The sequence below is a fragment of the Callithrix jacchus genome, chromosome 7 (genome assembly GCF_049354715.1).
Source record: "Callithrix jacchus isolate 240 chromosome 7, calJac240_pri, whole genome shotgun sequence".
Classification (NCBI taxonomy): Eukaryota; Metazoa; Chordata; class Mammalia; order Primates; family Cebidae; genus Callithrix; species Callithrix jacchus.
Window position 1 is genome coordinate 7,650,920 of NC_133508.1, and position 15,975 is coordinate 7,666,894.

Consider the following 15,975-nt stretch of genomic DNA (forward strand, 5'->3'; position numbering starts at 1 on the left):
CAGGGAGGAAGTCACTGTGGGGCGGGATGGAGTCTTGCCAGTTGTCTCGGGACACGGCTTCTGGTAGAGCCTTCAGAACAGACCTGCTCGTGGGCCTGGCTGCAGAGCAGGTCTTAAGCCCAGTCTTCAGCTTCTGTGTCACTGCCTGTGGGGATATGGGTGTCAGCAGAGCAGGACGTGGGGGGACAGAAGGGCGCCCCAAATCGGAAGTTAGGCATAACTCAGCTCCATCTGACCTTTTCCCTGCCGTAATTGCAGTGGCAGGTGGATGTGGACTTAGCTCCATGGACTTAGCTGCTACAGAAGGCAACTCTTATCCAAGGCCAAGGGTTCCAGATAAAGTGTGAGTCATCCTGCCTGTATCAGACTTGCCACTGCCGCTGTCATAGTAAGGCCGGAGTACATGCCCTCGGAGGTGGACGGCCCCCTGGCTGGATGTTTGGTCTTTGATCCTGTTTTCTCATCCAGAGCTTCTAAAACCCTTGGGATCCCCAGAGGGATGAGTGTTTTTTGAATGTCAACGAGAGGACTGGGCAGCTTTAGGAGGGGGGCTGGGAGCTGGAACTAGTCAGAACTTTCAGCTCAGACCTCTGACCTTTGGGGAGGGGGAGGGGGAAGGGCTGGAGATTGAGTTAATCACCAATGGCCAGTGAGTAATCAATCATGCCTATATAATGAATCATCAAAAAAAGAGAAAAAAAAAAAACCTCAAATGACAGAATGTGAATGAAAGGATGAGCAAGCAGTCAAAAGAGTAAGAACCCTAAGAACCGGCCGGGCATGGTGGCTCACACCTGTAATCCCAGCACCCTGGGAGGCCGAGGTGGGTGGATCATGAGGTCGGGAGTTTGAGACCAGCCCGGTCCACATGGTGAAACCCCATGTCTACTAAAGATACAAAACTTAGCCAGGCACGGTGCCAGATGCTTGTAATTCCAGCTGCTCGGGAGGCTGAAGCAGAAGAGTCACTTGACCCCAGGAGGCAGAGGTTGCCACTGCAGAGGGCAGAGGCAGAGAGAGGCAGAGGTTGCCACACCACTGCGCTCAAGCCTGGGTGACAGAGTGACACTCCGTCTCAAAAAGGAAACAAAAAAGATAGAATGTGGAGAATTTCTGGGTTGGTATACACATGGAGGTGTGTTAGGAGGGTGGCTGCCTGGAGAGGACCGGGAAGCCCCTTGGCCCTCCACCCTCTTCACCTCATGCTAAGCATCTTTTCCATCTGGCTGTTCTCAGTCCGACGCTTTATATTAACAATAAACCAGTACCAGTAAAGTGCCTCTTTGCATTCTGCGAGCTGTTCTAGTAAATTACTGAATGTGAAACTGGGGGCAGGGTGGGGGGAGTGTAGGAAACCCCAACTTTGTAACCAGGTTGGACAGAAGTGTGAGTGCCTTGGGCTTCCTACACTTTGGATCTGAGTCGGGCCAGTCCTGAGAGTTATAGGAACCTCGGAGCCCGTGGAGTTCGTGTCAGATTTGAACAGAATCGCAGGCCACCCCGCTGGTGTCTGGAGAGTTGGGGAACTGGTGGTTGGTGTGAAAAAAACCCACGCACTTGGTTTCAGAAGTGTTATGAGTAAAACCAGGTCAGACTGATGTATTCTGATCTCTCCACTTTGAGTTCGTTTGAATCCTGTGTAGAAAAACAGAACATTCAAACTCATTACTACATTGTTTCTGTTCCACTTCAGATAACCGCCCTCTCGGATTTTTGTGGTTAATAATCCCTGGGAACGTTTGTTCTCTCACCACCAACCAGAGTCAGCCCACTAGGATAGACGTCAATGTCAATTAACTCGAAGAGTAGTTCTGTGCTGTCCCTTGCAGAAGGGAAAGCCAGCCGGCAGGAATGGCTGCCTATGCGGCTCCAAGGGCAATAGAACAGAGCAGAGAGGATTGGATTTGCTGAGCCGTCTGGGGTTGAATAACGGACTCCCCATGGCCATGCTTGTCAGGAAACGGCAGGGATCATGGGCATGGTCCCTCTGGTTTTCAGACTGGAGAAAAGACCTGAAGCAACTGTAAGTTGAGACAATATTCCCAGGCCTGTCAACAATATAGTATGAGTCCCAGACCTGAGTACCTTCATCCTCACAAACCTTCAAGCGTGTCTGCTGACATCTCCGTGCTCAGTCTGCTGGACTATTGATGTGAGCACTGCCCTGCCCCAAAGGAGTTCTCAGCACATCCCAGTGGTGTCCAAAACCAACCTGATTGCCAGGGTTCATGAGGAAAGCAAGGATTGTCCGGCCAGGCTCAAATCGTCCTTGTCCTTCCTTCCTTCATATTTGAGTGGTCACCGTGAGCAGCATGATTTGGTAACGAGTTCCTGAGCACACCAATTGCTGGCCCTTCCCCCAGCTTTCTAACTCAGTATGTCTTGGGGGTTGGGGAGCAAGAATGTGCACTCCCAGCATTCTGGGGCGGGGGGGTCCCAGGTGAAGTTGAGCACTATGCTGCTTAGTTCAGTCTGCTGCTTCCGGAACATATCTGAGATCTGAAGAGGAGAAGAGCCACTTACACCTGAGGTGACCTAGGGTGGGGACCCCAGGGGCTTCAGACCCCTTATGCAGGGACCCCTCCCTGGGTAGACCTACCTGCAGAAGCCATCTCAATCCTGAGGCTCCTGTGGCCAGAGCACAGGGAAAGGGAGGTGCTGCATTCCTCCCTCACGTTGGTGCCCAGGCTCTGGGCACAGCAGGTACTGTGGCCACAGCTTCTGATTGTCCTCATTGTAGGAAGAAAAGGGCTCCTTCCTGCAGTTCTCTGATGCCTCCCATGCTGTCTTGGAAGGAAGGGTGGCTCAGCAGGAGGGGCTCTGACTCTCTCTCCTCTGAAACTCTTCCTGCCACAGCCTCTCCCTGGCCGCATGTCTGCATTTTGGGCCTTTTCTCTCCGATGATAGAATGTACGGCTTTGTTTCCCATTCCCAGCTAAGGAATTCCAGGCCGTGGGAAGCGTGCTGGGATCCTTTGATGTGGGCGGGGACCCTGGCAAAAAAGAATGTGCGTGAAGGAGGAGTGCCGGCAGCAGGGCAAGCCAGGTCCACAGAGTACTTGGGACCGACGCCTTCACCCTGAGGCCTCTGCCACATCCCCAACATGAGAATCCAGAGCCGTTCCCACTGCTGGCTGACCCTGCACCTCGGTCCACGCGTGGTGTGGACTCCCCTCGACAAGCGCCTCATCTCCCTGGAGTTTGCCAGAAGGCTGGGGTATCTGGGATGGGTCTGAGTCCCTGACGGGTCCCTTCCTATGCTGTGTGAAGAACCCTCTTTGAGCCTCAGTGTTTTGTCCATGGAGCACAGGGGGAGCTTAATAAAGGGTGCTTCCATTGTTATTACCTTCCATATTATCATTATCATCAGTATGGCTCAGCTGGGAGCAGGGAAGCGCTGCTTTAACTGCCCCGGGTAGTGAATACAGAGCAGCGGGGTCTCCTCAGGCGTGAGGAGGAGGGACACCTGGGTGGGCACCACTGCTGAGAGGCACAGGGTGAGAGAAACCGCACCTGCTGGGGCATGGGCTCCTCGACCGTTCGTGTTTGTGTGCGTGTGTGTGTGTGTGCACGCACATGCATGTGACCGTGAAAGGATTCATGAACCACAGCATTGATGAGGACCAGGAACATTGAAAGTAAGTAAATGAGGCCGGGCGCAGTGGCTCACGCCTGTAATCCCAGCACTTTGGGAGGCTGAGGTGGTGGATCACCTGAGGTCAGAAGTTCGAGACCAGCCTGGCCAAAATGGTGAAACACGTCTCTACTAAAAATACAAAAATTAGCCAGGCATGATGGCACACGTCTATAATCCCAGCTACTCAGGAGGCTGAGGCAGGAGAATCACTTGGGCCCAGGAGGCAGAGATTGCAGTGAACCGAGATTGTGCTCCTGCACTCCAGCCTGGACAACAGAGTGAGACACTGTTCGAAAAGAAAAAAAAAAGAGAAAGAAAAGAGGAAAGGACGGAAGGAAAGGAGAGAGGGAGAGAGGGAGGGAGGGAGGGAGGGCACCTACCTCCCAGGTCTTGGTATTGTAAATGCCATCCTCCAGTTAAAGGAACCAGGAGCTCTCAGAGGGTTAGAGGGTTAGGGTGGGAAAGCACAAGATGAGCCAGGAGCATCTTGGTGTCCAAAAATGGACACGTGTCCCAAAGACACCAGGGCTGACCTGCAGGGGCTCTGCTGGGACAGTCTGAACAACCAAATAAATTATGGTAGTAGATGGACTGTGACCCTGGAATTAAAGAAGAATCATGAGCCAATACTGAATTAAATACATAGATGAATGAATGAATGAATGAGGAAAGAGAGAAAGCTTTTTCTTACAGAATTCCAACCAATAAATGTATAAAGATTCATGGAACCAGAAAACTCACCATTTGGCAAATGCCGCAGTGTACTTATTTCAGGGTAGAATCATCAGTGGGTGTTAAAATTAGTGGGCAAAATACCATGAGGAACAGGATATGGACAGACTGAGAGCATCTCCCTGCCAGATACTCATCCGTGACCGAGGGGAAGATGGTAAGTTTATGGGGGACAAACCTGGCAGACCTCACCAGGAATGGACGGAATCAAAGCCACGTCCCCCCGACACAGTTCATAGAGAAGGATATCGAGTGACATCTGTGGTATTCCTGCCAAAAACACATACGCTGAATCTAATCACAAGGGAACATAAGACACATAAAATAAGGGATGTACCACAGGATACCCAGCCTGGATGTCCTCAGGAACGTCCCAATCACGAAAGACAAAGCGAGATGGAGGAGGATAAAGAGACACAATGACCAGCAACCACAACGGGGGACGCTGGACTGATCCTGAACCCCCCCAAAAGGCACTCATAGGACAGCTGGTTAAATGCAAGTTAATTATGATTAACTTCTTATGAGCCAATTATTAATTTTCACATTTTGATAATTAATTGTGCTGTGGTTACATGACACTTGGGGAATCTGAGTGAAGGATAAAGTCCTAAGTCACTTTGCCAGGAAGATGCATTGGGAGATTAGCCAGGTACAGTGGCTCATGCCTGTAATCCTAGCACTTTGGGAGGCCAAGGCAGGAGGATCACTTGAAGCCAGGAGTTCATAACAGCCTGAGCAACCATAGCAAGACTCCATCTCTACAAGAAAATTTAAAACATTAGCTAGGCGTGGTGGCAGCACTCTCCTGAATCCCACATACTCAGAAGGCTGAGGAGGGAGGATGGCTTGAACCTGGGAGGCTGAGGCTGCAGTGAGTAGCGATCCTGCCATTGCACTCCAGCCTGGGCAAGAGAGAGAGAGACCCCGTTTCGAAACAAAGAAAAAGAAAAGAAAAATCAGTTTTCTTCCACAAAAACAGTATGTTTAATTTTCCTAATTCGCCGTTTATGCGGTATGGTCATCTGTTCCTGGCTTGAAACAAAACTCTGTAGGAAACATGGCCTTTCGAGAGGAAGCAGGGATGGAACAGCTCTGGCTCGCAGGTGGGGCTGTGCAGCCCTCACCACACGTCTCTGCCCTCAGGAGAAGTTTGTGCTGAGTGACCAGGGTTTGCTTGTCACTGCTGCATTTTCTTTTTTCTTTTCTTTTCTTTGAGATAGGACTGTTGCCCAGTCTAGAATGCAGTGAGGTGATCACAGCTCACTGCAGCCTCAACCTCCCAGGCTCAGGCGATCCTCCCATCTCAGCCTCCCAGGTAGCTGAAACTATAGGTGTGTGCCATCACACCCAGCTAATTTTTTCTATTTTTGGTAGAGATGGTGTTTCACCATGTTGCCCAAGCTGGTACAGGCTCAAATGATCCACCTGCCTTGGCCTCCCCCAGTGCTGGGATTACAGGTGGTACAGGCTCAAATGATCCACCTGCCTTGGCCTCCCCCAATGCTGGGATTACAGGTGCGAGCCACCGCACTTGGCCTCACCACTGAGGCATTTTCTGCCATGTCTTAGGCTGCATTGGTGACATAATCTGGGGGCTACCACCCATCACAGCTATGTGACTTCATTCAAAAGGTCCTTGGCCTCACTGTGCCTCAGTTTCCTGATCTATAAAATGGAGACCATAACGGCACCTGCCCCTAGGGTGGTGGCCAGCATTACATGAGATAGCATGTGTGTCAGTCAGGGGCTTCGGTTGCAAGCTAGGGATACAACTCTGTGTGATTTAATCAGAGAGGAACTTATTGGAAGGGTATTGAGTAGCTCACAGGTTTGGAGAAAGTCTGGAGAACTAGCCAAAGCTGCCAGAACTAGCCAAATTCACATCAGAGAGCAGCTCCAGCCAGCCCAGGACGCTAGATCCACACGGGGGCACCACCTCTTGAGCCAGCTCCTTTGGGTCTCAAGTCACCTTCAGAGGCTGGGCAGGAGCGTCTGGCTCCCCCAGGGAAGTCTCACCCTCACGCCCCTCCCATCCCACCCCCACCCCGGCTGCTGGGTGGGAAGTCTGGGGAAGTACCTAAGGTTTCAACAGCTATGCTGCCTTGTAAGTTTATAAGGTGGGGAATTCCCCAACCTAGGGAAGGTGCTCAGATAAGGAGCAACAGAAAAAGCAGAGAGGGTGGGGCCTGGAGAAGAGGAGGGGAAACTTTGGGGCAGAAGCCAGCTGCAGCAAGCACACAGGTTGCTCGTCAAGGGCGTCCTCTGCCACCCCTCGCTCCCTTGCCTCCCCTTGGATTGCCATCAGATCTACCACTGAAGAAGAGGAGGCACAAAACAGAGGCGTGAGTTGTTCAAAGTCAAGGACACCATGAGGGCAGTTATTTCAGAACTGGAATGAGCCTTACAGATCATCTAAACCAGATGCCCCATTTTACAGAGGAATGAGGCATTCGAGGCTAGGTGACTCATTCAGGTCTCCCAATAGCTGATGTCGACGCTGAGAATTCAGACCCCCACTTTGCTGGGGCAGTGATGGGAAGCAGGTCGCTACAGGCTCTGGCAGGTCAGCCTGGGGTGCAGGGGGCGGCTCCTGGGCTCCTGCTCAGCAGCAGCTGGAGGGGGAGTCCTTCCCGAAGCTTTCAGAGCTGGGATGCTGAGCACATTCTTGAGTTGTTGGCTGACACCATTCCCTTCTCTGACTCTTTCAAAGGAATGGCTTTGGCTTCCTACAGTTACAGGGCTTCCTATACTAAATCTCTGCTCTTTGAAACACCCAGAGTGGTTTCTCTTGTTCTGACCAGACCCCAGCTGAATCAGATGGAGCACAAGGAAAAGAGCCCAGGCTTTCAAGGTGGAACCTGATTTTGCCACTTATCATTCGTATGGCTTTGAGTACGGCATGTAACTTTTTATATCTTAGTTTGTCCATCTGTAAAGTGAGCATATTCATACTTCAGATTAGGTCTGTAGACATTTCATCAAGGTTGAATTTTTTTATGTAGTTATATAAGGGGATAGAGGTGTTTTTAAGTTTGAAATTGTTTCAAAATAAATGCTTTCAGGGCCAGGCACAGTTGCTCACGCCTGTAATCCCAGCACTTTGGGAGGCCAAGGTGAGCAGATCACCTGAGGTGGGGAGTTCGAGGCCAGCCTGGCCAACATGGTGAAACCTTGTCTCTCCTAAAAATATAAAAGTTAGCTCGGTGTGGTGGCGTGCACTTGTAGTCTCACCTATTCCGGAGGCTAAGGCACAAGAATCACTTGAACCAGGGAGGCGGAGGTTGCAGTGAGCCAAGGTCAGACCACTGCACTCCAGACTGGGTGACAAAGTGAGACCATCACCAAAAAATAAATAAATCAAATGCTTCAGGAAGGGAGAGAGAGATATGCTAATTATATCTACTGAACTTTTAATAAATGTACAATTTAATGAGAGGGTGTTTATTTTCTATTCCTGTGTAGTGTTCTTTTTAAAAAATAAAAATAAATTATGGTTTAAGCCCCACGGCTTCATTAGCTCATGATTCTGAAGGTCAGAAGTCCCGCAGGGGCAAGGGCAGGTTGCATCTTTCTCATGCTATGAACACTGACGTCTTCTTCCGGGTCCTGCAGGAGAAAACTCTCTATCCGGAAGCACTCAGGCCCCGAGCTGTCTCTCATCTGGCAGTCAATTGATGGGGACCTTGTTTCCATCTGCAGAGCCCCTCCCGGCAGCTCCTAGGTTAGAGCCCGGGAGGAGGCACATACCTGGGCCTGGGAACCTGGCTGCTGGTCCAGGGCATGGGCTCCCCAGGGAGCCACGGCTGGTGTGCCTCACTCACCTTTCTCCCAGGTCATCCACCCCTTGAAACGCTCCTCCTTCGTGCTGCCCTGGCTCTGGGGAAATGTGAAGAGTTATCCTTTCTTCTCCACTCAGCTGAAGTTTCAGACATCAGGATTTCTCTCTAGGCAGAGGCTCTTTTCTCCTCTGTGATAATGTCCCTGGCAGAAGGAGAGGAGCACTGTGTTGATTATCCAGCTGTCCTAGAAGCTTCACAACCAGGGGACCAGGACAGTGTCCAGGACCGACAGGTGGGGCAGCCACCCCTTCCTTCACAAGGGATGAGAAATCGCCAGAAGGCTCCAGAGCCAGGGGAAGGCTCTTGCCAGCTGTTCCCAGCATCACCCAGGTTCCCCACAGCCCGCTGAGCCAAGGACAGAGTCACACTGGTGATGGAAGCCCTGAAGACACCAGAGCCCTCAAGCCCACTCAGCTGTTCCCGGTCTGCTCTCAGAAAGCCCAGCCCCTGGCAAATATGCAACAGGCATTTATTTATCTTTTTTTTTTTTTTTTGAGACGGAGTCTTGCTCTGTGTCACCAGTGCAATCTCAGCTCACTGCAACCTCTGCTTCCCGGGTTCAAGCAATTCTCCTGCCTCAGCCTCCCGAGTAGCTGGGATTACAGGCACGTGCCACCACACTCAGCTAATTTTTGTATTTTTAGCAGAGACAGGGTTTCTCCACATTGGCCAGGTTGGTCTAGAACTCCTGACCTCATGATCTGCCTGCCTCAGCCTCCCAAAGTGCTGGGGTTACAGGTGTGAGCCACTGTACCCGCTTAGGCTTTTTTTTTTTAATGTTACAAAGAGCCTTCACAGAATTTTTCCCACAGCACCCTGATAAACTCTTGATTCACCCACTTCACCGCCGACAAAGCTGGCCTCAGCCAGGGCAGCAACTTGCCCCAAATGCTGAGCCAGACCAGGACAGGGCAGATCCCCAGCCCCACGTCTCCTGCCCGGCACTGTCTCCTCCCACCTCCATCGTCATCCGAAGGTTGGGATGTCACAGTCCTTGTAGGCTCACTCAGCTGGGAACTGAGGACATTCCATCTCACTGTGCTGAGTCTTCACCACCTGCTTACGGCCAAGGAGACTGACTGCCTCTTTCCCAGAAATGAGGCTCTGTCTCAAGGGCCAAGTGGTTGCTTTCACTGCATTGCGTTCCTGGAATACACTGCTGTCTTCTGCAGACGAAAATCAGAGTCATGGTGACTGCAAATTAATCACATAAGCACTTCCAGAGAGAAAAGGGATTCTTTGCGGTGGGGTTTCACTTTGCCTGTAATAAGGACACTTGAGGCCAAACTAACCAGGCAGGAGAGCCAGGCTGTTGGGGTGGGGCAGGGTCCCTGCTTGGGGCACTCCCTTCCTCTACCGTTTCCTCACCTGTCACGTGCAGACAATGTTCATTAGTCCCAGATGTGAGGAGAAAATGCCTTTTTTTTTTTTTTTGAGACTAAGTCTCACTCTGTCACCCAGACTGGAGTGCCGTGGTGCAATCTCAGCTCACCGCAACCTCCACCTCCCAGGTTTAAGTGATTCTCCTGCCTCAGCCTCCTGAGAAGCTAGGATTACAGGCGCACACCACCACATCTGGCTAATTTTTGTACTTTTAGTGGAGATGGGGTTTCACCGTGTTGACCAGGCTGGTCTTGAACCCCTGACCTCAAGTGATCTCCTGCCTTGGCCTCCCAAAGTGCTGGGATTTCAGGTGTGAGCCACCGAGCCTGGCCAAAATGACTTTTTTAAATGGTAAAAAATATCAAATTTTATTTTCATTGTAATTGACGGGGGTGGCTTTCATGTATACAGAAACGACTGCTGGAAAGTTTGCTCATTTTAAATTAATGTTCATTTTACTCTTTCCTTAAACTTTTAGGCCTAACTTAAACCCTCATGACTCTATTTATGGCTCTTATTTAATTTATGTTTTAATTTTTTTTGAGACGAAGTTTTGCTGTTTTGCCCAGGCTGGAGTGCAGTGGCGTGATCTCGGCTCACTGCAACCTCCACCTCCCAGGTTCGAGCGATTCTTCTGCCTCAGCCTCCCAAGTAGCTGGGATTACAGGCACACATCACCACACCTGGCTTATTTTTGTATTTTTAGTAGAGACAGGCCTTGGCCTCCCAAAGTGCTGGGATTACAGGGGTGAGCCACAGTGCCCAGCCAATACTTTATGCTTTTAAATACTTCAGTTTACTCACAAGCATTCTCAAGTGCTCAGCAACTAACTACAGCGAATCTCTGGTTGTCTTAAATGTTCCTGTTTTGCCTACAATCTTAATAAATTGGCGTTGAATATCTGAGTTTAAATCACAAATCTACATCAATTACCCAATCACATATTTTAAGTTGGAATCAAGTGGCCAGTCCATTCATTGCATTAAAAATTGCAAGTTAAAATATGCCACATTCTCTTAAAATGGCAACTTCTTAAAATATCAAATACATATAGATCGCCTAAACCTAACCCCAAAATATCAAAAGGCTGAGTTTATTTCACACTCCTCTGTGTAAATAAACTTTTCCAGGGTTAAGACTTACCCAGGAAAGAAACAATAAGGTCATTACCAGCAAGTCTGGGGTCCTATCCCAAGAAACTGAAGTTGCTTGTTGACCAGGATAACCCCTGCTTAGGACCCAGAATTGAATTCTTACCTGTAAAAGGGACAGAAAATACGGAGGTCTGGCGGAGCTACCTTAACAGGAGTTCCTGGCCCCCCATGGGAAAGGGGCCCCCACCACACTTGCTTCCAGACCTACTGACTTTCCTTCAAAGACTGCAGTGACCTCAAGGGGTCAAGAGCCCACCCATCCAGTGCCTGGCTGGTTGGCTTGGGAGGTCCCTGGACCAGTTTACTCCAATTCAGGCGACAGCCCAGGAGCTGTCAGCAGAACCCCCTCCTGGGAGTGTGGAGAATCAGCATTTCTCTGCCTTTGCCAAAAAGCCATCTCAGTTAGTGCAGATGCAAGAGAACCACATCATCCTTCCCTCCCCGTGGGAAATAGCTAGCTTTATTAATTCTGATGTACAAATTAGTTTTCACTGTCATTCCAGCTAAATCGAGGTCAGCTTTCTCCCAAGTTAGGCTGAAATTAGCAAAGACCCTTTTGATCTGACAGTCAGATGGGAGGGGGATTGATGGATCCCAGCGCAGAAGCTGAAGGTGGGAGGCTGCAGGGTGCCCCATGCTTCTGTTGCAGTTTTTATTACTTCTTTTTTTTTTTTTTTTTTTTTTTTTTTGAGACAAAGTTTCACTCTTGTTGCCCAGGCTGGAGTGCAATGGTGTGATCTCGACTCACTGCAACCTCTGCCTCCTGGGTTCAAGCGATTCTCCTGCCTCAGCCTCCCAGGTAGCTGGGATTACAGGCCCGTGCCACCACGCCCGGCTAATTTTGTACTTTTAGGAGAGATGAGATTTCCCCATGTTGGCCAGGCTAGTCTCAAACTGCTGACCTTAGGTGATCCCGTCCCCCTCAGACTCCCAAACTGCTAGGGTTGCAGGCACGAGCCACCTCACCTGGCCCACTGTTGCAGTCTTGATGCCACATGTTTTAGTCCTTGTCTTAGAGAAAGAAAAAAATTTTTTTACTCTTTCCCTGGAAACCAAGAAAAGTGGGTTAATCAGGCAGACAAGTGGTAAAGATAAGACTCTCCGCTCACCACTGACCACACACAAACACACACACACACACACACACACACACACACTCCCCCAGGTCCCGGCTGTCCTCCGCCTGCCCCACCAGCTGAGCCTATAGCCCATCCCTACTCCTGCCCCCACCTCAGGGGCTTGGACTCCTCTGCCCTCTGCTCACGCTCTGCCAAGTCATACCCAACCGGTGACATTGACTGCGATGGGGAGAGCACAGGCAGCTCAAGACTAAGTCACTTCTGGAAGACGGGAGCCCCCCTGTTCACACCACAGAGTGAGGTTTCCTGTGTGCAGAGGTGGAGGAGGGCTGGGAAGAAGCAGCCGGAGACAGGAAGGAGCAACGTGCAAATGATGTAAAGAGAAACGACACTTCCAAGTCATCAGAAACAGAATGCTAAGAGGAAAGACGTCTATACTGGAAAATGAAAGATTTAGATTATATGGAGACATTTTCTGAAAGTGAAATCTGTTACAAATAGATTTGGCTGACCAGGTGCAATGGTTCACACCTATACTCCCAGCACTTTGGGGGGCTGAGGCAGGCAGATCACCTGAGGTCAGGAGTTCGAGACCAGCCTGGCCAACATGGCGAAATCCTGTCTCTACTAAAAATGCAAAAATTAGCCAGGTATGGTGGCACATGCCTGCAATTCTAGCTACTCGAGAGGCTGAGGCTGGAGAATCACTTGAACCTGGGAGGCGGAAGTTGCAGTGAGCCGAGATGGCGCCATTGCCCTCCAGCTGGGTGACAGAACAAGACTCTGTCCCAAAAAAAAAAAAAAAAATAGATTTGGCTTCTGGGATCCAGGATCTGCAATGTGTGAAACCACAGCCCGGCTTTCTGTGCGAAGCTCCTGTGCTGCCGTATCGCCTCCTGGCTGCTCAGGTCCCTTCTAACAGCTGTGTGTGTGTGGTGTGTGCATAGATACCATGCAGATTGTGTCTTCCACATGCTCTGCATTTAGAAGTTTGGGCATCAATGACAGAACTGCCGGAGTTAGTTTGGGAAGGAGGGCCTCCTCAACGCACCCCAAATCTCACCCCTTGGGAAGATCACTAAGCCGGTACAAGAGACCAGTGTTGACTGAAAAAGGATCATCAACTTCACTGAATGGTTTTTGCTGACGGGGTAGAATCTTATCTCTGCAGTGTGTTTGCAGCTTTCAGAAATGCTTTCTGCTGCATGTCAATGAGAACCTGACTCGGAGGCTTGAGCACACTAGGATTTGTTTTTCTTACAGAACGGGAGAGTCTGGAGGCAGCAGCAGAGAATCCTGCTTTGGAGGCTGAGTCATGTCAGGGACAGTCTCTGTAGCTCCCTCCTCTTCCTCAAGGCTGCAGCCGGGCTGCGGTAGTGGCAGGCATTGCCTTGCATCTGGGATTCAGCAGTGTACAGTGTCTTTAATCCGGAAGGCTCAGCACTCCCAGATCCCCCTCTCTGCTTCCAGTGGATGTCTGCTTACGTCTTCTTGATTAGCTGCAAGTGGAGCTGAGAGAGAGCAGACGGAACATTTCTGCAAAGCTAAATACAAGAAAGGGTTTGGGAATGAGAATCGGGTTGCACTTTTCCCAGGTCAGCCCCAGTGCACCTCGTTCTGTGGAACACACTGCCCCTGCCCAAGGCTTGGAGGACCACCCACAAGACCACCGGAGCCGTGGTATCCAGATGCTGTGCAGGCCTCCCCCTGGGGTCCAGAGGGAGATCCTCCTGATCCCCCCAGCTATGGCCCAAAGACAAGTAGTCCGTGGTCAATACATTGAATTAAGAATGGTGGGAGAGGAAAGAGATGATTGCAGTAAAATACCCTTTCAGAAAGTCAGAAGGTGGGAAGACAGAACTAGTCACACGTGAGAACCTGCTGGAAGTAGCAGTGACGTTTCCCTGCCCCGGCGACGGAGCGAGTTCCCTGGTAAGCCAGGCTGGCACCTCGTGTCTGCCGTCTGGGAGACCTTCCCACTGACTGCCATGGCCTCTGGGAGGGTTTTCCAAGGCTTCATCAAAGGAGGGCCCTATGCAGGACACCCTTGATGGAGGACGTACGGTTTTGCAGTTCAGTTCTTGAGTATGGGTTCAGGGGCTGCAGATGGCTTCATGGCCTGATGGACAGGGGCTACTGCTAGCCAGCCTGAGGGTTTCCTTGTTGTTTTTGAGACAGGGTCTCGCTCTGTAGCCCAGACGTGGAGGGCAGCAGTGCAATCATGGCTCACTGAGGCCTCAACCTCCTAGGCTCAAGTGATCCTCCCACCTCAGCCTCCTTTGTAGCTGGGACCACAGGCACGGGCCACCGCACCCAGTTAATGAATTTTTTTTTTTTTTTTTTTTTTAAGAGATGGACTCTCACCATGTTGTCCAGGCTGGTTTCAAACTCCTGGGCTCAAGTGATTGTCCCACCTCGGTCTCCCAAGATGCTAGGATTACAGGAGTGAGCCACAGCACCCTGCAGTTTCTTTGACCGTGTAATTACCTTACACATTTAGTTGTAAATTCCTGGTCTATTCTCTCTGGTCACATGCTCAAGCAGCCATAAAAAGGCCTCCTCTCCACACATCATCCAACCTAACCCCTTCCATCTCCCAGAGGCTGGCCCTGGTGACCTGCCCACCTCCTCTTCTGCCTCCAGAGACTGGCCCTAGTCTCTGGAAAACAAGCTCAGGGCTGCCACTGATTCTACATGATGGTGAGTTGTAAAATTATTTCATTACATATTACAATATAATAATAGAAAAAAGTGCACAATAAATGTAATGCACTGGAATCATCTGAAAACCATCCCTCAACCCTGGTATATAGAAAACTGTCTTCCTCAAAAGTGGTCCCTGGTGCCAAGAAGGTGTGGGACCCACTGTTTCATACTACAGCTTTAGTCTCTAGGTCTCCCAGCAGGTGAGCGTGCCACTGATTAGTCACTATCAAGTAGGACCCTCATTTTCCAGGCTGAAGGAGTTGCGTCCCCACCCTATCCCTGGACCTCCTCTTAGCCAATGCCGTACATCAGTGTCCGTTCCCTGGAGCCACTGGCTTTCAGATACCAAATTTCCTATCCATCAGGTATAGGTCTGATTTTAAGTAACAGAAACCCCAATTTACTGTGACTTAATGAAAAGGGATTTCCTTTTCTTGTAGAAGTCGGGGTGAGCAGTCCAGGACCGGTGCAGAAGTTGGATCATGTTCTATTCCACCCACTGCAGTGAGCTGGAGTCACTCACAGTCTGAGCCACCCCTGCATCTCCAGGCACCGGGCCCCAGTTCAAGGTTGAAGTTGGGGACACAGGAGTTGCAGCAGCTGCATTTTTCCTTTTTGCAAGAAAATGAAAGATTTCCCCAGAAGATGGAGATATTTCTACTTTCATCAGACAGAAGGATGGCACCTAGGTGCTGGGGAAATGGGAAATTCTTGTTTCCTACAGAAGGGGTTTCCCAGAGACGGGCTGGGGATGGTGGGTCACCCTCAGGTCCACAGCGCTGTTGTCTGGGGGGGAGGAGAGGGCCTCTGCCGGCTTGCACATCCTGTTCAAAACTGTCTCCACAGGCTTGAGGTGCTTTGTACCTGAGTCCTTACAACTCAGAGCAAATGGTTTAAACAAGCACCAATCTTGAAGGAATTTAAAACACTTTGCTAAAATGAATGATTTCAGATTCCCGAGATTAACTGAAGTTCAGAACTGACACGCCTGTCTGTAGGTCGGCACAAGGTTGTGGCTTTGCCGCCTGTCGGAGGATGCACAGCGACCATCTCTGGCTGGGTGGACTAAGACCTGAACCCTGAGGGACTGAGGACCGGCAGCACTACCAGGCGTGGCTGGAGGTGGTGAGTTTCTCACCAGCCAGTCAAGGCCTGGGTAAACTATGTGAGCCAGTTAACTTTTGAAGTTTTGGTGTGGAGGAGTTCATGCTTTGGAATTTTTTAAATGTTTTCTTTCTTTCTTTTTAATTTGAATCCTCAGTCACCAGAGTTTTTTTTTTTTTGTTTTAATATGGCTGTAAAAGCCAGGAAGGGAAAAAAATTAGTATATTTTCTGTAAGCTCAGAATGCGGGGGTTTCTTGGACCAAATTATATCTTCATTTGTTTACTAGCATTGTTTATACATTTTAGAATCGCATTTGTGTCTTTTTCAATATGACTC

At 50.1% G+C, this 15,975-nt stretch overlaps 1 long non-coding RNA gene across 1 annotated transcript; it reads right to left on the bottom strand.

Moving 5' to 3' along the window:
* Positions 1-1,570: 1,570 nt before the first annotated feature.
* LOC144576867 (uncharacterized) lies at positions 1,571-9,376 on the bottom strand. The gene is made up of 4 exons (XR_013519488.1): positions 9,169-9,376; positions 8,193-8,352; positions 2,600-2,992; positions 1,571-2,499 (listed from the first exon to the last, which is right to left on the bottom strand). It is a non-coding gene; the product is annotated as an uncharacterized LOC144576867 (long non-coding RNA).
* Between the last annotated feature and the right edge of the window lie 6,599 nt (positions 9,377-15,975).